The sequence below is a fragment of the Rousettus aegyptiacus genome, unplaced genomic scaffold (assembly GCF_014176215.1).
Source record: "Rousettus aegyptiacus isolate mRouAeg1 unplaced genomic scaffold, mRouAeg1.p scaffold_m13_p_5, whole genome shotgun sequence".
Taxonomy (NCBI): domain Eukaryota; kingdom Metazoa; phylum Chordata; class Mammalia; order Chiroptera; family Pteropodidae; genus Rousettus; species Rousettus aegyptiacus.
The window spans coordinates 42,121,733-42,142,880 of NW_023416308.1; the positions used below are offsets into that span (position 1 = coordinate 42,121,733).

General features: G+C 45.6%; 1 long non-coding RNA gene across 1 annotated transcript in view; it reads left to right on the forward strand.

Moving 5' to 3' along the window:
- Window positions 1–20,544, forward strand: part of LOC107505064 — a 37,591-nt gene extending 17,047 nt beyond the window's left edge. Inside the window, exon 3 of the long non-coding RNA XR_001595616.1 lies at window positions 20,466–20,544. This is a non-coding gene — a long non-coding RNA (uncharacterized LOC107505064). The remainder of the gene's footprint in view (window positions 1–20,465) is intronic.
- Window positions 20,545–21,148: the final 604 nt, after the last annotated feature.

Consider the following 21,148-nt stretch of genomic DNA (forward strand, 5'->3'; position numbering starts at 1 on the left):
CTGAGTCTGTTTTTTTTCTTTGTTAAAAGCAAAAGATAACTCCTATGACTTGGGTGTTGGTGAAGTTCAACTAAAATAAATTTTGCCACAACTCTGTAAACTGCAAAAGTAAAGGGGAATTATTATTATTGTTGTTATCATTTTTATTGTTTCTCTCTAAAGATGAATTATAGGATAATAGGCAGTGGAAAGAAAGGGTGGTGTTCTGAATTGTAAAGGGCACAAAATGAAGGCACACGGTGGACATTTGGAAAATTCTCTAAAGTCAATTGGGGTTGATTAGGTTTAGCCAACAGCAGCAATCAAATCAAGTTGCCTCTGCTAGGAATTTATAGACAGGCTGATGGGCAGGCTTCAACGCATTTGTGAAGCTTCTAATATTGAACAATTCTGGGAAGCAGACTCATTGGTTTCATTACATTCTCCTTGGAGTCCATGGTCACCAGATGGATGAGTAAAGGAGCTCGGCCATGGAATCAGACACAAGCTGGAGGTCTTTGACTCCAAAATAGAAGTCATAAATGGGAGAAAACAGAGTTACTGGGAATAGAACCCTAAATCCAGCTAATTTGAAGCCTATCTGGTAGGATCCTGGATATGTTCATCTCTGGGCCACTGAGGAGTCTTAAAGGGAGGCAGCCTTATATCTAAACATGAAGTCAGATCTGTTCAGAGATGCGATGGACTTCCAGAGATCAGTGAGTTCCCTATCCTGAGAAGTGATCTAGCGCCGAATGAACCTATCACAGGTTTGGCGGAAGGGATTCTAGCATTAGGTGAGTTGTTGGGCTAAGTGTTTCCTCGGCTTTCTCACACCTTTGAATTGTTTGTTTCTCTAATCAACATGTTAAGCAGTGTCCAGTAGGCACAATCACTTTGCTGAGTACCTGTACTATATCTATTGGGCCCCCAAATTCCTTGACCTGCTGTGGATTCAATTTTGTATTTCTGAGCTGGCTGTGTATGTGATTGTTTCACAGATCAGTAGAAAGTGTGGAAGAGAACAGAGGGCCTGGGTCTCCACAGCCATGTCCAGGAGAAGAATGTGGTCCTAGTGGAGCTGCCAGAGCCCAGAGCAGACAATGTTCTGCAGAGCAATGGATAGACTTGATACTAGGTGTTTCCAAAGAAAGAGAAATTCTGAATGAAATGGAGTTAACCAATTTTTGTTTATTTGCTTATTTGTTTTACCTCTTTGAACTTTGTAATTCTCTAAGAGGGAGTATGATATGCAGCACTTCTCTATTTTTTTTCTAGCACAGAACCTTCTTTTCTCCAAGAAGCAATACTTTAGGCTGATGTTCCTAAGAATACCCTAACATTGCCCAAGACAACTTTGTCAGATGCCCTCTATTTTTTCCACCTCCCGTCTGTCTCCCCTTTCATTTTATCCAATCGTTCTCTGCAGCCAGGATTCTGTAGGGAGACATCTGGAGTCTCAGGAAGACCCCTCCTCAGCCCAGTAGGATTTCTGCAAGTGGTATAGGTTTAGGCATGTAATGAATTTAGATTTAATTTGCAAGTGAAAAAGCTTGCTTTCTTTTGTAGCTTACACCAAAGCTCAAACGTCTAAGCTTCCAGGGTTTAAGTCTAATTAACTGTATTTCACAGCTTATTTAAAGAAAAGAATGGAGGCATTAAAATTGTAAAATCTAATTTTTGAGTAAATCTTTCAGTGCAAAATTAATGTCGCAGTATTAGAGCTGCCTTGGCAATATATCTCTTGTCTTCAAATTTCAAAATGAGCTTTTGCAAACATGAAATTATTCATTAGACTGTCTGGTAAAGAGATAAATAAGTGTCTCTTCAAATCTTCAATCTTTTCTTCTCTATTTAGCCGAAGATGGAGTTATTTGGTTTGAGGGCAAGTGGGTTGATCAGATTTGTGAATTTTGACAGGTAAGAAGAGCAGCAAAAGTAACAGGAGCTGTATGTATTGAGAGAGTTGGTCTTCTCCTGAGGCATTGGCCCTGGGAACAATAAAGTGTCTCAGTATCCACATTGGGACTGAGGAGAGGGGCCTGCTAGGTGGCTGTTTTGGCTGAAATACCCAGATTCTTCAGTATGTCCAGGTGGGCAGTGGCCCATTCATTCTCATAACAAAGTGATCACTGTTCTTTCTGGCCTATCACTGAAACATCTTTAACTTCTGTCCCCTTCTCTTTGTCCTCATCACTATCACCCTAATCCAGGTGCTCATCTGCTCACTTTTCCATTCTCATCTACCACTTTCCCTCACAGGTTTCACACCTTAGTCTCACAAGATGTGCCCAACATGTTGACCAGTCTGAGCCTTTGCACACGCTGTTACAAAACCCTAGGTCACTCCCCAATCACTCCTCTCCCCCAGTAGATGATGAGTTTCCCCAGGACAAGGAACATACCCAATTCTACTTCATATCCCTATTGTCTAGCACAGTTGTTGGTATACAGTAGGTGCTCACTTTTTATTGGTGATGTTGAAGATGACTAGCGAAAGACCAACCTAAATGCTCAAGAACTTGAGGTTCATATTCTCCAATCTTTTCCTTCACTTGGTAGCTGTTTCCTTTTACCTGCAATACAAGGTCGGGGAAATAGAAGTGAGGCAGCTGGGTATCTAAGTTACTGCAACCCGGAAGGGATCATCTGAGAATCTGTGGAAAAAGGTGTAGAAAGAAAATACCTGGGTGGGAATTTAATTGTTTGCTATTCCCTGGTGGAATGTGAGTAAGGTGTTTAACTTTTCTAAGTCTGTTTCCTGACCTGCAAAATGGGAATAATAAAATCTAAATGTAGGAGTTTTGTGAGTTTAGAGATAATGTAGAGATGATGTGTAGGAAGTTTCTAATACTGTTACCCAGCACATAGTAGGCCTTCAGGAATTGGTAGCCATTTTTTTGGAACATTGTGTGATGGAGGAATGAGTTTTAAGCAAGGTAATATTGGCATACCACTATTTGCTTATTTATTTGTTTATTAGGTCTTTGGTTCATTTATTCATTCATTCAATACATATTCATTACATTTGTACTGAGCACAGGAAGCATGCTGGGTGCCAGGGACTTGGCACTGAATTAAATGTTCACACTGTCCTCTGTCTCCTACATGTCATTAGAATCAAGCACTATTCCCATTTCCTTTGCCAGTAACCCAGCCCAAGGGTTGTCTCCTGCCTGATCTATTCCAAGAGCTTCCTAGTCTGCCTATCTTCATTTTGCCTCAAATCCATTTCCTGTAGAACAGTATTTAAAAATACAAACTGACCACATTATCCCCTGATTAAAGCCCTCGATGGCTCTTGATTGCCCACTGGACACATTCCGTGAGCTCTTGTGTAGCTCAGAAGGCCTAGCGGGGTCCCTGCCCACCCCTTCAGCCCCATCTCTTCTTTCATCCTACTGTAGGCCAACTGAGTGACACCTAGATCCTGGAATCTGCCCTCGAAGGCTTTCCAAAGCTGTTCCCCCTGCCTGGAATATTCCTTTCTTTTCCTCCTCTCATCACCTTCTCCTTGTGTCAGCCCAACATCTACTTATCCACGTTTTAGTTTGAAGCTCTTCTTCCCGAGGCCTTTCTTGATTCCCAAATCAGGAGGGGCAGTGCTCTCAGGAGCCACCCCAGAACCCTGTACTTCCTTATCTTGGAACTTACTATGCTTTATTGATGGTCTCTCCCCATACCCATCCTGCGGTGTTACATTCAAAAGAAGCAGGTGACAAGCATCCAAAAGCATCAAAAAATCATTTAAATCTTTGATGATGAAACCACTTGAAAAACACCAAAGAGACATTCTTCATTCCTAACATATAGTGAAACTTAAAAACAATCAAAAAGCTTTTCTTCATTTCTCTGTCTCTCAGTATTCCACACAGTGTGGCAGCATCACCACATTCTATTTCCTTCTCTCTAACCTTTCCCAAAGCTGCCCCTAACATAGCTCTTGCTCACTCTGGTTTCCTTCACTTCTTCCTTCACCTTTCTAATTTTTGCTTGCAAATAACTATTCACTTTCGTTCTTGTTTTTAAACTAAAGAAGAGAAAAAATGTTCAAATAGTCATACAAACACAGATCACAGTATGACAAACACTCTTGCACCCAACACAGATTAAAGAGAGCTGAGACCTTAGGTCACGTTTGCTTTGGTTTTATGCGCTTTCTAATCAGCTGGTCTGGTGGAGAAGGGCCCAAACTCAGTGGCCAGGCACATCATAAATGAGAGAAGTGGTCTAGGGAATGGTGGAGACTGGCAAACTAGAGTGAATACGCCCTGCAAAGGGGTCAACTCCAGCTGATCATGGCCCCTTAAAGGGATTTTTCTCAAGAGCCATGACTGATTGCCCTGTTCACTGTAGTATTTCCAGCACTTAGAATGGGACCAGGCCCATTCAAATAAGAGAATGAATGAAAGAAAAAATGTGGACTTGGTGTTACCAGATTTCCTGAGTTTATTGAAAGAACCCAGGAATCTGAACTTAATGAGAAATGTGAGTTTTGACTGTTGGACACTATTTCAAAATTAACAAAAAACTCATTTCGGGCCAGGTATCCACATTGCATCATGACCTCTGATCCAAGCTTACTTGCTGCAGTGGTAACATCAACACTATAGAAGGGCAAGCCCAGGGCTGCCCAAATGCCCATGGCTCCTTCCTCTTACAAGGCAGGGGCTGTAGGGAGGAAGGCTTGCAGAACTCATAAACGAGTAAGTCTGTCATTGCCACAGCTATAAGCTTCGAGAAGGCAAGACAGTGTCCTTTTTACGTGGAAACCCAGGCTTGGTAAAGAGCCAGAACGTAGTAGGTGTTCAGCACACATGTGCTTGAAGAAAGTGTGCCAGAGGATGCAAATCAGAATCTTTTGAGTTCTCTGGTAGACTCCCTTGGCACCCTGCTCCTTGCAGAACATCAGGCCACCTGTCCTTCTCTGTGGGCAGGTGGCATCCTGCTTGGTGCAAGTCCCATGCTACAGAGTGACAGTGAGTCAGGGACAGCCCAGGGTGGTGTGGAGCCATACACTCAGTCTAGTGTATATAACAAGCTGCGTGACTCTGAAGAGGACATGTCCCGTCTCTGGTCCTACTCAGTAAGTGGTGGGTAGCCTCCTACTGCTCAGTGCCTTCCAGCTCAAATGTCTTTGCTCCCAGATGGGGTCGGAGCAGAGGGTATAGTCGGGCTGAGGAGGAAGTCAGGTCTGGCTGGGTGTGCTGCTTCTGCGGCCCTGTCTGTCACAGCAGCTTCACCTACAGGCAGGCTGAAAAATCCATCTCTGGGCCCATCAGCTCTCTAGGTAGTGGGGAGCCAGAGCGCTTGCTGTTTGTTTTTTTCTGGGAAATCTTGGTCCAATGGGAAATTCTTTGAAGCAATCACTTCTTAGAACCAATTAGTGTCTGGCTGTACTCTGTGCACGATCTAGAGGGGAAGGTGGTGGGCTGATTGTTTTTCTGTGGCAAAGGTGGTAGGCAATGAGTGGGGAGGAGTGTGTCTGGATATCCTGGGACTGGGTGCAGCAGCGTGTGGGGTTAGTAGCAGGGCTCACATATGTTCAGTCTGCCCCTCACATCCCCAGCCCTTACCATTTCTTTAGCATGAATGTGAGTCCAGGAGCAGCTTTACAGAAGGCCACCTGGCCTAGAGGAGAGTGGGAGAGGGCATTGGAAGGCAGGGCAGTTGGGGAGCTGGACCGAAGCCCCAGCACCACCCCTTATTAGCTGTGATCTTGGCAAGTCGCTCCGCCTTTCTCAGCTTCCATTTCCTTGTTGCTAAAATGGGATTATTTGGCTGCCCACCTGGTGGGCCTGTTGTGAGGATGAAATGGATGCCAAGGCTCCTTGTGAAGGCAACGGGAGGGCAAATTAATCTTTTCAAGCTTCAGTTTTCTCTCGCCTGTAGAAAGGGTCCTATCAAGTAGGACACATAGTGACCATGAAACAACAGGTTGCATTAGTATTGCTGTTAGCCGTGAATAGGGCATGCAGGGTGGAGACCGGGCCCCTGAGAGCAGGTTCCAAGTTTCCAGAATGAGGGGAAACACCTCGAGGTGCCACAGTGAGGTTTCCAGCCAGATGGGTGTGTTACGTAGTTATTCAGACAAGATCGACAGGGGAACAAAAGAATAGGAGCTCAGCCTGGAGACCGCCCAAAGAACACCCAAGTGGTAGTAGAATTTTGGGTAAGCATATGTGCACTAGGCAAAGAGTTATATAGCAGCCAAGTTTCAGTCAAAAAGATCTCACTTGCCAATCATATCAGAATGCCTTTGGAACCACCCATCATGGCCCAAATATAATTCCCACTTCTGGGGGTCTTTGTAGTCTTTGTGGCGGTGGTTGTTACAGCACTCAGTTATAGCTCTTTGCTGAAATCATGTGCCTTCTTGGGGCATGCTTTGTCTTTGTAAGATATACTTTTAATAAATCTTTTCTAAGTATCACTTACCTGTGATTATTCACTGTGTCGATGAAAAATAACCAAGGAAAAATGCTAACTATACTTCTGTGCCATTATCCCCAGTGCCATTGGGGTGATGCCGAAATTCAAATTGGCCCAATGATAAAGTGTGGTCTTGGGTAGGGGTGTGCTGACAGCTGAGAGGGCTAGGCCCTTGCAGAATGGGGTCCAGATGTCTTGGATTGGAAGCAAGCTGGGGAGGAGAGGGTGAGGCAAGAGCTTGGGGACCCCTAGTGGAACCATCCGCTTAGAGAGAGAGAGTGTCAAGGCAGGGTCCAGAGGCACCTTGGAGATGACTTTTTTTGAAGATAAGTTTCAAAGGGAGAAAAAGACTTAGTACCAGGCAAGTGAGGGGCAGACCCAGACCCATGTCATAGACTCTAGACTCCTGGGCCAGGACTCTGTTCTCAACACCCATGGAGGGGGTACCCACAGAGGCAACACTGGCTGCATCTCATAGCCCCCCACATCTTGTGATTCTCCCTTTACCTGGAGCTCTCCCAACTCCTCTGTACACCCCCAAGGGAGGGCTCAAGCCTGGACTCCTGCCCCTCCAGGGAGTGGGAGCTGCCGTGCCTCTTCTGTGCTGACATGGGGTTTGGTATAGGGAAAGCAGGTGCCTTCTGGCCTACAGTAGCCTGGTCTAAACTTTCAGAAACATGTAGGGCCATTTGACACCTTCAAGTGTGCAGGCTCGGGCTTCTGAGGAGCAGGGTAAACAAACCTGGGCCCAAGAGGAAACTCATTCTTCTTTTTTTCCTATGCTTTTCAAACTCATCAAAGTCAAGTTCTCAAAGCTCTACTGTCTCACAAGTGCCTTTAAATGGGTCTCATTGTTTTATTTATTGTGCTTATCACAAGTGCAGGCAGCCTGGAGATTTCTGGGCCAGTGGAGCCCTCTTTCAGGGAGTGTTGACATTTCCAGGGGATCCGAATGGTCCTTAGAGCCTTTCCTTGGGAAGGCGTGACTCAGAGGTGGGGGGTGCTAGTGGGGTTTTCCCTGTCAGGGTGGTCATTCCCTCAGGGCTTTCCATGCCCAGCAGGCCTGGGCATATTTCTTCATCCATCTTTTACTGTCCCGTACAGCTACGTCTGTGTCTAGCCCAGGGAACTCCCAGGGCTCTACCCCAGATAGCCCTGATGTGACCTCTCCTGCTATGTAAGGCTCGGCACTTTGAGACCTGATGAAACAACATGTAATAAATATGAACTAAGTACCTACTGTGTGTGTGTATGCATGTATATGTGTTGGGAAGTGGGCAGATGCCAAAATAAAGGAGGCCTGTTGGGTGGTGGTTCTCTGTGGCCCATAGTCCACTGGAGGGACACGGAGATATCCATCTATCACCCTGCCAGCTGGTGGGCACAGATAAGTGCAATATAGAGGTAGAAAGTGCTGATAGAGAAAGAGATGGATTCTGCTATACATGGGAGGAGGAGGAAGACCTCCTGAAGGTCTGCAGCGAGGCAAGAAAGATGTGTTAGGTGGAGGGACTGAAAGAGCACAGGTGCAGAGGCAAGGAGTGTAGATAAGTTTGGAGGATGAGTGGTGAGCATCCTCATGTTGTGGAATAAAAAGATGATCAGGGACAGGTAGTAGGAAATTGGGTTGGGCCAGACCATGGAAGGCTCAGCTTTGCTCAGTAGGTAACTGGGGTCCTCTGCCAGTTTTTGAGTGGCTGTATTCCCAGGGGGCACACAGCTTGATACAGTGCCAGGGCCACATTCTCAGGAATGTGGAAGGTTTGCTGACAGAGAGAGGTATAGATCCAAGTGGCATTAAGCACAGTGGGCTTGGAGCAAGGGCTCTTGGGCCATGGGTTTGCTGGACATCTGGCCCCTCCCATCCTTCTGGGTAACTGCTAGAAAAGTACACTATGGAGAAATCAATCCTCAGGGCATTCACCTGCTTCCTTTCAAATGGGCTCAAAGTGGGTCCACCTGTGCTCTTCCAGGCACTGTGATGTGGCAGCAAATAGAGCGAAGGACAGCTGAGTAATCTTAGCTATTCTCCCCCCACCTCTCTGAATCTGGTTATCATCTTTGCAACGTGGTCGATGTTACCTGTTTTTTTTTTTTTTGCCAACATAAGATAATGTATATAAAAATGCTTTGAAAGCTGTATTATACAGATTTAAAGTATTATCTTTTTTTTTCTTTTTTCTTTTTCATTATCTTCTCATCTATACTCACCCTTTCCTATAACTGAGTCAGGACCAAAGACCTCTCTCCTTCCATATCACGATGGCTGGCTATTGTGGAGGGCAGATTGGGTCACCTCTATGTTTTAGCAATTCCAGGTACTGAGTGTGGAGAGGTAAAGAGGCTTGGGCTTGGTCAGGCAACAACAAGCATAGTGGCTACATCCGGGCTCAGGAGAAGGTGCTAGAAGTGATGAGAAATTTTTATGTCATCATCGACGTTTGCCTCTTCCTCCTCCTTCTTCTCCTCTTTCATCATAATGTCCTGGACCCCAAGTGAATTTGCATCCATCTGCTCTTCTTGGAATCCCTATTTCTCAATTCTGAATGGTTCAATCCATATATTCTCTCTCCCGGAAGCAAATCCTGGTTCCCTAGGTGGCAGTGGTCTCTCATCTCCATGGCATTTTCTGGTCTCTCTCTCATGGCATTTTATCATTGCACTCTTTTTAAAAGTCATTTGTGGGGATTTCTTTTCCTTCCTGTAGGGTTAGGCTCCCAGAGGAAAGTGGGAAGGGACCATGTCTTCTGGACCTTGTGTCCCATTGTCAACATTCCTTGTACCCAATAAGCCTCCATGAACACTAGGGGGATTAAGAATCATCTGTCTTTAGGAAACATCCATGAGACCCAGTGCTGGGCTGGATGCTGAGGTCTATCCTCTGGAAGCTCATTTTCTAAGGCAGCTCCACATCTGCTCAGTTCTGCAAAATATGTGTCCTGTTGAGTTCAGGGGCAGAGGACTGGCAAATCCAGGTGTTCCCTGTCAGCCATTCTTGTGCTTCTGCCTTGAGCCATGGGCTAGATCTGGGTTCCTTTGTGTAGACCCATTTCACTCCCTTGCAAGAGAGGAAATGAGGCCTGCCTGGGCACTCAAGGATAAGGGAGAGAAAGAGAGCAGGAGAGGAGGGCAGGGAGAAGGGATGGGGAAAAAGCCAAGGGCCTGCCCTCCCCTGAGGAGTCCCTAACTTCTACCGGTCCAGAGACCAGGAGGAACAATTCCCCATCCACCTTGTTCCTGGCCCTTGTAACCCCTTGAGGTCCTTCTTTGTCCTGGTGAAATAACGGCTTGTCAGAGAGACACAATTATCACTAATTGCTAGATTGCTTTTTGCCTGTTGTTCCCAGACAGGCAAGGTGGGGCCTGTCTCTGGGGGGCTTCTGGGTGACCTCCTCCTGGAAAAGGAAAAGCTAGCGCAAGGAGAATGGAGGAGCAAGAAAGAGACGCTGTTGTCCTCTTGTCTCTCTTGGTTTACAGTTGGTGGCCCTCTCAGGATGATGGGTGGGGTGTCTGGCTGTCGGGCTATCTATGATTCACATTCACACACAAAAACAGCAAGTACAAACAGGGTACCCATGACATCATTCACACCCACAGAAAAATGCCTGTATGTGCAGGTGTCACATGCTCAATGATTCACATGTATAAATGCAGGTCTTCAGTGCTCAGTGGACATGATCAGTAACCCATAGGCTGGCAGGTTCCACAGCCCAGCTATAACAGTTGCAAACACACAGATACCCTGTGTACAGGTATGTGTAAATGTCTGGAGATCCGAGGGTGATAATTAATTGCATCCTTCTTCCCACCAATTTCTGAACTTGGTGAAAAATAGACACAAGAGGCAGATAGTGACCAAAGATTTTTTGTCTTTCATCTCCTTTTTAAGACACACACATTTTCACTTTTCTGAAACTGGAGTGTTTTACATTGACAGCACATTAGGTTTGTCAAGATACTAGCTTTATTGCTAGCAGTGTTGATTAAAAGAATTGAGGCCCACACTTCTCCCCTGTGTTGCGGTTCCCCAGAGTCATCAGCCAAGAACCCAGACACCCAAGGCCTCCTTGCTTCTGGGCAGAGCCTACCTTGTCCAGATTACCCTGCAGAGGAGGAGAGGATGTGTGTTTTCTACACTGACCCTGGCCATACAGGCACCACGCCCTAGTCTTTTCCCAATATTACCAATTTCGTAAGGAGGGAAGTGGGTCAAGGAAGGGTGGCTGTGGAGAGAAAGCAGAAGATTTCTTCACACTATTTCCTGGAGGGCAGAACTTCTCACTGTATAAGCCAGGGCAGGAGCACAGGAAATGGTTTTCCCTTTAAGATGAATATACCAAGGTACCCAAGAATAGGGTGGATGGGTAAAAACATATACAAACACACTTACCCACAAATGATTTGCATATTAAAGTATGCATTACACAAGCAGATTCGGATGGGCGAGGATGCACTCATGAACAGTTACACCCGTGTGGTAAAGACAGCATTAGGCACATTCGCAGAGACCCAATAAACAGCCTCATGCACATACATGCTTATGTAGGCACACACAGGTCTTCACGTGTAGTCACATTAGTATTGAGGCACCCATACTATAGAGCCTTCGCCTCCTGGATCTTGGCCAGCATTGTCCTGCAGAGAGCCACAGGCCGTTTGACAGAGGAAGACAGAGTGCACAGATCTACTCAGAGGCCACTTATGGAATTCCTTAAGTAAGAGGGCTGCTGTGGGCTGAGTGTAGGCAGAGACAGGCATCTAGCTCGTCCCTATGGTTGTTGCTTCCAGCTCATAACCGGTTGTTAGTCTGGGCCTCTTGGTGTTGGTTCTTGGCCTTCTGAAGGACCCCTGGACAGATTTGTCTTCAGTGGTCCCGAGGCCTGAGAGAAAGCCCCAGCCACCTTCTGCTTCCTGAATCCCCCTTCAAGCCAGCCATGTGCAGGCTTCCCTAGAGTGCCACCTCTGGAAGGGCTGGAAGCCAGGTGGTTCACTGCTGTATTGTCCAGTTGAGGAAGCCATATCTTCTTTAAAGGAAGCTCTGGTGCCATTTTTATTTTATCTCCCCAAACCCTATTTGTATAGATGTCATCATGAGTTATAAACTGGTAGCTTTCTGGGCCTCCCTGTCATTTCTGGATTGTGCTTGCCCACTTATCATTAGATTGGAAGCACCTGGTAAACAGGAGCCATGCTTTCTAATTGAATTATGAATATCTATATGGCAGTTTAGAGATCTCCTAGTCCAGCCCCCATATTACTGTTGAGGTTGCTGAAGCCCAAAGAGGGAAATGATTTGTCTAAGGCCAACACATCTGACCAGGGTTTAAGATAATCTCCTAGCCTCCTGTGTGTGTGTAGCTCTGAGGTTAGATGGTTAACTGTGAGATGCTCATTTGCATGGCCTCTATGTATATGTGTATATATACTGTGGTATTAGCCACGTATGAGTATATGTACTGTGGTATTAACCATTTATGGGTCGATGCATTTGTGTGCTCCTGTGGATATGTTCTTAGGTATGTATTCACCCGTGTGAAACTATGAGGATATCCATGTGAATGCTCAGAATGTATCCATGTGAATTCTGTGTGGAAATGAGCTTATGTATCCACCTACATGCCCCTAATGATGTATATCCTGTGGGTCCTGGTATAATGTCCAAATGTGCCTCTGTGCATATCTGAATGTGTCTACCTATTCATGGATGGCTGGAAATGTGTGTACAAGTCTATCCTTATCTGGCCCATGTGTATCCATTTATGTGCACATGCATATGCATGCACATCTATGCTTGTGTGTTTCTGGTGTATACCTGACCTTGGTATCCATCTATGTAAATGCTGTGTGTAACAGATGGGTTGTGTGTTTGTTTTCATATAGCTCCAGCAGTTCCCACCTGGACATGGAGTGCTCATCTTTGTGACTCAGGTAGCATGAGCCCTTCTGCTCAATCCTTGTGGTCCCAGGGGACTCCCAGCTCCTGATGCTGTCTGCTTCATTCATCTCTCAATCAGTAGCTTGCATCTTTCTGCTCAAGGAAAGGTCATTTGGACCCCCATGTGGGCTCAAATAATGTAACCTTTCATGCTTCCTTTCTTGTTGGGACTGTTCAATTTCTAGCCTCTCTTGGGTCCCATTTGTGTGACATCGGGTTGAGAGTGAGACTGTGGTCTGGTACAGTTTTCTCAGAGCAGTGTGACTCCATGCCCAGGAGGGCAGTTTACTTGGAAGAGCTTCCCATGGGCTCAGGTACTACTACTCTTTTCCCAGAGTACTTCAACTTCAGCATAGTGGTCAAAGCCTGCTGAAGACCATTAAGTCCAACTCTCCCATTGTAGAGATGAAGATGCCAAAGCCAAGGGAGGAAAAAGGACTTATAGATCACATATTTACTCCTGGACTCTTTGTCCGGTGCTCTTTCTTCTATTCACACCAAGCTTCCTGGGGCAGATGGCTAGTAGTTCACTAAAGAATCATGTTTCCCTTGCACAGTGCGGAACCGTCATGGAAAGTCCTTGTGCAGACAGGGATCACATTTCCACCGTCTGTTGCATACACATGGGCCATGTGACTGAGTTCTGAGCATGGACTATGAGTAAAAGTGACTGATACATGCCAGTATCAGGTTTCATTCATAATAATATATTCTCTCAGTCTTCCTTCATTTGCTGGCTGGATGTGAGTGCCCCGGGTGACCATGGGATAAACACATGTTTATGGTGGCAAAGTTTTTTTTATTAGTCTGGGTTCTTGAACGACTCTGTGAAGCAGAGCACTTTCTCATGAGAAGAAGAAATAAAACTTCTTTTGGGTTAAACCACTGAGATTTTGTGTTTATTTGTTATAGCAGCTAATGTTACCTTAATTAGTATACTGTGTCTTATTTCCAGGAAATGATCCTTAAGAAAAATCTCCCAAATTTCTTCTCACTGAAATTCTTTCTAAATCACAGGATACCATGGATTGGGGGGGGGGTCCCTTTTGATCACCAGGAGCAGCCTAACCCCAGAGGGAAAGCCTGAGTCATCATGGTGTCTATTCCTGTGCTGTATAATAAAATTAATGGATGTACTCATTACAGCAATTCTGGCTGTCCTTTGAGCAAATCTCACTCTTCAGAAGGATCACTGATTTTTACTCAGAATCGTGCCTAAGAATCATGATTTAAAATTGTGGGTAGAACCAGCTCTCTTCTCACACCTTGGCCCTTCAGGCCAATTGCTTTGCCCCTTGGAAGACTAATCAATATGACATTTGGTGACCAGGAGCTCACAGTTGGTTTTCCATTCTCAAATTCTCTCCTAGCTCAGGACCCCTTTGTCTTCCTTTCTAAATGGTCCTGATGAGAGTTTTACCCACCGCCGCTCCCCTGAGCTTGCAGGGGGTAGGTTCTATTGCTGCAATCTGGGTCAGTGCTAACGATCTCACAAATGCTCTGAGGGTTTATCCCAAGCTAGGCTCTCTGAGTTGGCATCTATCCCACCCTCTGAATTTCAGCTTTGCCAGAGGCAGAGGCAGAGCCTATGAAACAATGTGGTAGGGTGAGAAGACCAGAGGTCAAAGATCACTGAGATCTGCTTATTTAGCAGAAGTCCTTAGCCAATAAGCATGCTGCAAGTATGCACAGAAAACACTCCACACTCTTGCTCAAACACCTTCCGTGACTCCCTATTGCTAAGGCCAAAAGCTTAACTCTTTAACCTGCCATTCGGGATTTTCACAACCAGGCTCCATTTTATCCCTTGCACCCTCTCCTTCTTCCTCCATATATCCCCTCACAATAGCCTACCTGGAACCATGGCAGTTCCTCAATATTATTTGACCTTTTATACTTGGGTTCTTTGTTCATGATTTTACCTCTGTCTGAAATACCTTTCCCTCTTCTTGGCTTCTTAATTTCTTTCTTATACTTCCAGACCTGGTTTATTGTTACTTCCTCTGTGAAGCCTTCCCTGACTTTCACCCAGCCTCTAACATACAATACTTAGAAACTTCCTTCCATTTAGATCACACCCCATTATAGAGTACTTCAAATGTTTCAGAATGGGCTGCTGTCTAGACTGAGCTAAGATGCTTGAGGTCAGGGAGCAATCTTGGTTATCCTTGCATACCCAGAATTTAGCCCAGAGCTTGTGTGTGCCAGTAAATACTGCTTGAATGCTGTGAGGCCTGTTTGCTCATCTTGGAGGAAAAAAGGCTGCCACAGCAAAGGTCTCCCCTGTCGCCTTGGGCCTCTCTGATCCTGTGGCTTTCAGGGACAAGCTCTTTCTCATGGAGACGGCTGAGGGGTGGAGAGCAGGACTGCTTCCTAGTCAAGAGCTAGAGGGGGTTGGGAATTTCAGAGTGAAATGAAACTAGAGGCGTCAGCCTCAGGATGAGCAGAAAAACATCAAATCCATGATGGGGGATGAGAGGTGGACTCAATGGCTGAAGGCTTGTATTTCATCAATTCTACATTTGTTCACATTGTAGCATCTTTGAAATGAGAATGGATCTTACCATGGATAGCGCATCATAGTTTATTTGACAGTATGCTTTTCCTTCTTTGTGATACATACAGTGATGGTACATTTTAGAATTGATGCATCTTATATTTGATGAAATAGGTTAAATTACTTGTGAACAGAGGTCAGGGCTGAGACATGGATGGATGAATAAAATCAACACTGGGGTCAGATTTGAATGTTAGAAAGAGTCAAAGCCAGGCTAGGCTGAGGCAAATAAGGCATCTAAAAGAGGAAACAGAAGCAGGGGTGCAGTTTGGCATCTTACTGAAGCCATGTTTCTTTTAGAAGGAGGAAGAGAGCTTATTGGTCACTGTGTGAGCACCCCCTGGGAGGTGAAACTCTAAAAAAGGGAAATTATCATTCTTCATGTCTCTTGTTAGTTTTTCAAATTCTAGCACTCTTTCCCCTCTTACAAATCTCTTTCCATGGGCTCATTTTGGATAGGAAAATGAGAATGGAGTATAAGTAAGAAAGTAGGTGGAGGAGAGGAGTTTAGTCCTGAAGTAGGGGTGAGGTAGGCCATGGCTCTGTAGAAATGTAAATGTCAAGTACAAGTCATTGGCTTTCATTCCTCGATGCAAGTTTTCATTACCAAAGCTTTTCAAGGGTATTTTGCCCAAATCTTAACCCGACCAGTGAAACCACTATTTTTTTTTTAATCTAGTGTTGAAATCACTGGCCAAAATAATTTCTTAAATATTAAATACTAATCATTGAGGACTGCCTTCAAAATGCAAATTATGTACATTGCGAATCTCTGAATTGGAGAAACAAAACAATTCATATTTAAGTAGCCTCTTCAGTTTGCAAAGGACTCACACAATGTATGATTATATTTGCTCCTACTAGGTAGATAGGCATGTTGTTATTATTACACTCACTTTATAGATAAGAATCTAGGATAGGAGGTCAAGAAATTTGTAAAGCAAGAAGACATTCTAGCTAAGTGATATAGAAGATCCTGTACTTGGATAGTTATCCAGGAGATTAAAAGAATATAGGTGAGAAAAGCTAGGGGTAAAAGAGAGAAGAGAGGAAATAAAGAGCACCAGGTACAAATAGGTGAGAACAGAGACAGACGCAGAAAGATAGAAAAAAGCAGAGCTGATGTGCAGAGATAGAGATAGAGCCTGCTAGAACAAATAATAAAAGAATAAACAAACAAACAAACAAAATAGGATATATCTAAGCGGTTTTACTAAAATCAGTGCAAGAGCCCGGCTGTTATTGGGGGCTGGAAAGGTGGGACAGAGAAGTCAAGATTTTCCTAGAGAATCTAAGTTAGTGAGGAAGCTGAAGTCAAGACCAGAATCTAAAAGGAATATCAGGATCCCAAACACGGGAACCTTGCTTTTCCAGGAACCTAAAGGAGTGGGAAGATAGAAGTAGAATGAATCAGAAGAGGGAGGGGCCTTGGGGCCATAAGCAAGTGTGAGATGGGAGGGGTCAAGGGAGGCTCTGGTAAAGCTCTCTGAGGAATGGGAAGCTGAACCGGGAGGGCATGTGGCTATGGGCATACTTGTTACCTGAAGCCCCTACTCTTATCTGGCCCTGTACTCTGTAAATTCACTGATGGGAGAGAAAGGGAGGGACAGTAAAGGGATGTCCTGGCTAGAGTGTGGTCTCCTTTAAGTGGAACGTGGCTGCAACAGGAAACTGCCCCCACTGAGCCCATGAAATGGGGTCACGCTCCATGGGTTTGTGCCTCCCTGTAGAATTAACAGATTATAGGTCCCAGGAAAGTGACAGGAAAATCACCAGTTCTCCCATAACAATAGATGCAGTCTTCTTCAGGAGCAGCTCCCAGGCCAGTCTTGGGTTTCAAAGAACAGACTCTGCAACAGCGCGTCCTTGCTCTACTGCCGTCCTGTCTTATCTTCTTTTTAACGAATTCTGAATCATAATGAAAATTTTCCTTGGATGTACTGTAGGCCTGACAATCAAATCACTACCAAATCAATTCCTTGCAATCAATGTTTTTCTAATGAATTTTGCATTTCTAATGGCAGGACCTGACACTATCTGTTTATTTTCTCTCTTGCCCTTGGCTCCCTCCCTTGCCTCCTTGTTTTAAGCAAGTGGCAGAAGAGGCTGCAGGAGCCAATGGCTGGTTGCTGTTTCTTTTTCTTAGCCCTTCCTCAATTTCTGCTCTTTTCCTCAGCATCCTTCACTGGGAGATTTAATGGGGCGTTTCTGGAGTAATTACAATCATTTAAATAGCCCTGCTAACAGAATTTGTCTGGAAAAATTCCACAACCCACCAGGGCTCACTTCATATATCAACTACATCCTGGGAAGGAAGAAGTGGAGAAGAGATGCTTGGGAAATGGGGGAATCTCTTACTCGTACCCTACCCTCCCAGAGCAGAGGTGGTATTGAATTAGATGCAAAGCAGTTTTTCATTTCAGATTTTCTGCAGGGATTCTGGGCAAAAGGACACATTCACTAATAAAATAAACATTGCAGGGGAGGAAGGAGAATAACTCCTGGACCAGGGCTATTTCCTAAAGGCCAGATTCCTGAATGAATGAATAAATAAATGATGACAGTAAGGATCTGTTCAGCTAGGGTTCCAGAGATGTGGTTTGTGTAGACTATGAGCTAGTAATTTAGACCCACTGTGGTAGACACACTGATACCCCATCCCAACTCCATGTTCCAATCCTTGGAACCTGTGATTATGATGAAAGGGAATGATGAAGGTTGCAGATAGAATTAATCAGCTAACCTGGATTATCCATGTGGGCCCAGTGTAATCACAGGGGCCTGGAAGAGGGTAGCAGAAGAGCAGGTTAGAATGATTCCATGCGAAAAGGACTAAGCCTCCATTGCTGGCTCTGAAGATGAAGCCAAGAAATGCAAGTAGCTTCTAGTATCTAGGAAAAGCAAGGAAAAGGATTTTTTCTAAAGTCTCTAGAAGGGAATGCAGCCTTGCCATCACCTTGATCTTAGCCAATGTGACCAATCTCAGACTTCTGACCTGTAGAACTGTAAGATAACAAATTTGTGTGGTTTCAGGTTACTAAGTTTGTAGTAATTTGTTACAGTAGCAACAGAAAAGTAATGCAGAAATACCCCTGTTTCTCCGGTGTCCTGAACCTGGCTATTGTAATAGAGGGAAGCCTGGGGTGCGTTATAGTGAGTGTAATATACCATGAAAGGTGCTTTCTTTAATAAATATGTGATAATATTGTACATCAACTGTAATTTAAAAATAAAATTAAAATAAACAAAAAATAAATGTATGTGCACAATGTGCTAAGAGCCCAGAAAGAGGGCCTGGAAGGCGTGGGAACATCTGAGCAACCACTTGAATTCATTTTTCATGGGTCTTTGAGGCAACCAAGCCAGCTTTTTCCTCTCAGCCCATCACTGTCTTAAGATAGGGAAAGTGCCCTTCTCCCCTCCACATCCCTCTCCCTGCTTCTTCCTTCTCCTCCATAGATCCTAGGCCTGGTTGTTCCCATGTCTGCCTGTGATCCAGGCTTGTGGCTAAGAACAGGATCCTGGATTTAGAATGTTACATTAGTGTAATAAGGCGCCTCCACCTAAAATATGTAAACATAATTCAGCTTCTTGTATCATGCATGTGTGGCTGAATGCCACTATCGTACTCTTATATGTGTAGAGCCCATGTAGTCCACTGGGGAGATGAAGTAGAAGTGTGTTACCTACAATAGAACCATACTCCCCGTAATAAAGTTGGTGCCTGCTGTTTCATTCTCATGTTGGCCCCTTGTGCATTCTTCCAACTGAGCGTCTCACCACTGAAACCTTCCTTTCTCAATCAGCTTGGTGCTGACACTTGGTGCAGTCGGTAGGATGAGGTGTGTACAGCCCCCAGTGCTCTGGATGGTCCCCCGGGTGGAAGAGACCCAGGCGGAGGACATGTGGTCCCCTGCCTCCCAGTGGTATCCCATGTCCATGTATCTGGCTATGTGGATGCCCCCGGAGGACTGGGACAGAGTGAAACTGCATCCAGAGGATGTCTGGAAAGTTCTGGAGATGTTGGAGCCAAATTTCCCTACTGCTCACCGGGAGGCAGAGGGTCGAGTGGCCTGGACGTTCCTGGCAGTGCTGCGGCAGGCCAGCCTGAAGGGTCGGGATCAGGCTCAGTGTGTGTGGTAGCTACAACACCAGGAAGAAGGGCTGGTGGCAGTGGAATGCATGCTGCAGAGCCCTGACGGGTCGCTGTCATCGTCCCTGTCTGGGAGCCCACTGGCAATACCGTGGCAGACACGGCAAATGATATGGCAGCAGGTTGAAGTGGAACAGCCGTTGGCCCTAAGGGAGCAGCTGGAGGCACCCCTAGGCTAAAACCACCTTGATCCAGTACACCCCCACCAAACTCTGGGACCTGATGAAACAGGTATGGCAGACAGCCAGGGAGATGGTTCCGGGGTGGCTGCTGCAGCTGTGAGGTGATGGGCCGAAGGGACTGAATTATTTCTGGAAGAGAAGGCTTAGCTGACCTCCATAATGGTGATACCACTCCTTAGGCAGTGCCTTTGGACTATGGTGCCTACTGGCTCAGGGTGCAAACAATCACTCCATAATTAACTGTATGGTCAGTGTTGGCTAACCTGGGCGAGCTGCCAGAGACAGTGAGCAGATGGACCATGTACTTAGATCTGGTTCAGATAATTGGGGAAATGGGTATGTGATAGATGATGTTTTGCAACCAGTATACAAGCCCTGATGAAGAGGTATTTAGAACCTGTATGAAGGACTTGATTTTGACTTCTGGCCCACTTGGTACTTTTGGTGCCATGGAAGCACTACTGGCCCCTTATGTGGATAGGCGGATCCATGAGGTGACATCCGCTATGGCTAGGTTGCAGGATGTGGAAGTGAACAGCAGGGAGTTCCACCCAAATGCACACCCTATTGCCTGCCGTACTTTCAGAGTGGCCAGTGCGTGGAGGAAGCCGTGGCCGAAAAGCAGGAGCCAGCATCCCCCAGCGCGTTCAGTTGTGAGCTGCAGACAAATGTGGTTTGATCTCCTCGTGGCAGGGGTCGCTGCAGAAAAGACTGAGTAGCAACCTAATGAAGTGCTTAGGGCACTGTGGAATCAGCTGCGCGCTAACCAGCAATTCACTCTTATTCCCAGAAAGTTGCAACCCGTGAGGTGAGGCTGGACAATTATCTCTCCTTGATTAGGGATTCTGCTGGGCCATCAGGTTGGCGGGGGAGCCGGTTGACCTGAGGCCACAGGAGCTGAATAAGGTTATGCTGTCCCTGCATGTTGCCATGCCAAATGTACATTATGGACCAATTGTCACATGCACTTGGACAATACCATTATGTGGCGGACTTGGAAAATGTCTTTTTCCCTATTGCCACAGCCCCAGAAAGTCAAGAACAGTTTGCCTTCACCTGGGAAGGGCAACAGTGGGCATTCCTTGTCCTTCCCCAGAGTTATTTGCACAGCCCTACTCTGTGCCATGGCCTCGTGGCTCAAGATTTAGCCATGTGGAAACAACTGCCCACAGTGCACTTGTATCATTACATTGATTGATACAATTCTAACCTCTGATTCTCTTACAGAACTAGAAGCAGCGGTGACCAGCCTGTGAGAAACTCTTGCCAACTGGGGTTGAGAAGTCAACGAGGACAAGGTCCAGGGACCTGGGTTCTCTGTTGAATTTTTGAGAATTGTCTGAACAGGTAAGACAAAAACAATGCCAGAGGCAGTGATTGATAAGCTACAGATATATCCCCGACCCGAAACCGTGAAGCAGCTCCAAACTTATTTCAGACTGCTGGGATTTTAGAGACTGTTTATTCCTCATTTGGTCTCATTGATGCAACCCCTGCACTGTCTAGTGCTGTGGGTTGCCTAGTGGGATTGGACCCCTGAGATAGGAGAAGTCTTTAAGGCTAGAAAGCAAGCTGTAGCACAAGCCCAAACTCTGCGTGTAATAGATCCAGCCCTCCCATTACTGCTTACAGTGCAGGTGGATAACATAGGATTTGGATTGGGCTTGTGGCAGAAGCACAGTTCCCAGAAGGTGAAAATAGGCTTCTGGTCCCAATTGTGGAAAAGTGCAGAAATGCTAGAGAAGCAACTGGCTGCCATATAAGCAGCCCTTTTGGCCAGTGAGGCCATCAGTGGCCCTAATCCCATAACTGTACAGTTCACATACCCCATGGAGGGTTGGCTGCTGTTTTGGGGAAGACTCAGAACCCCATACTGTCCAAGTGGGAGGGGCATACCTGGAGCAGCGGGC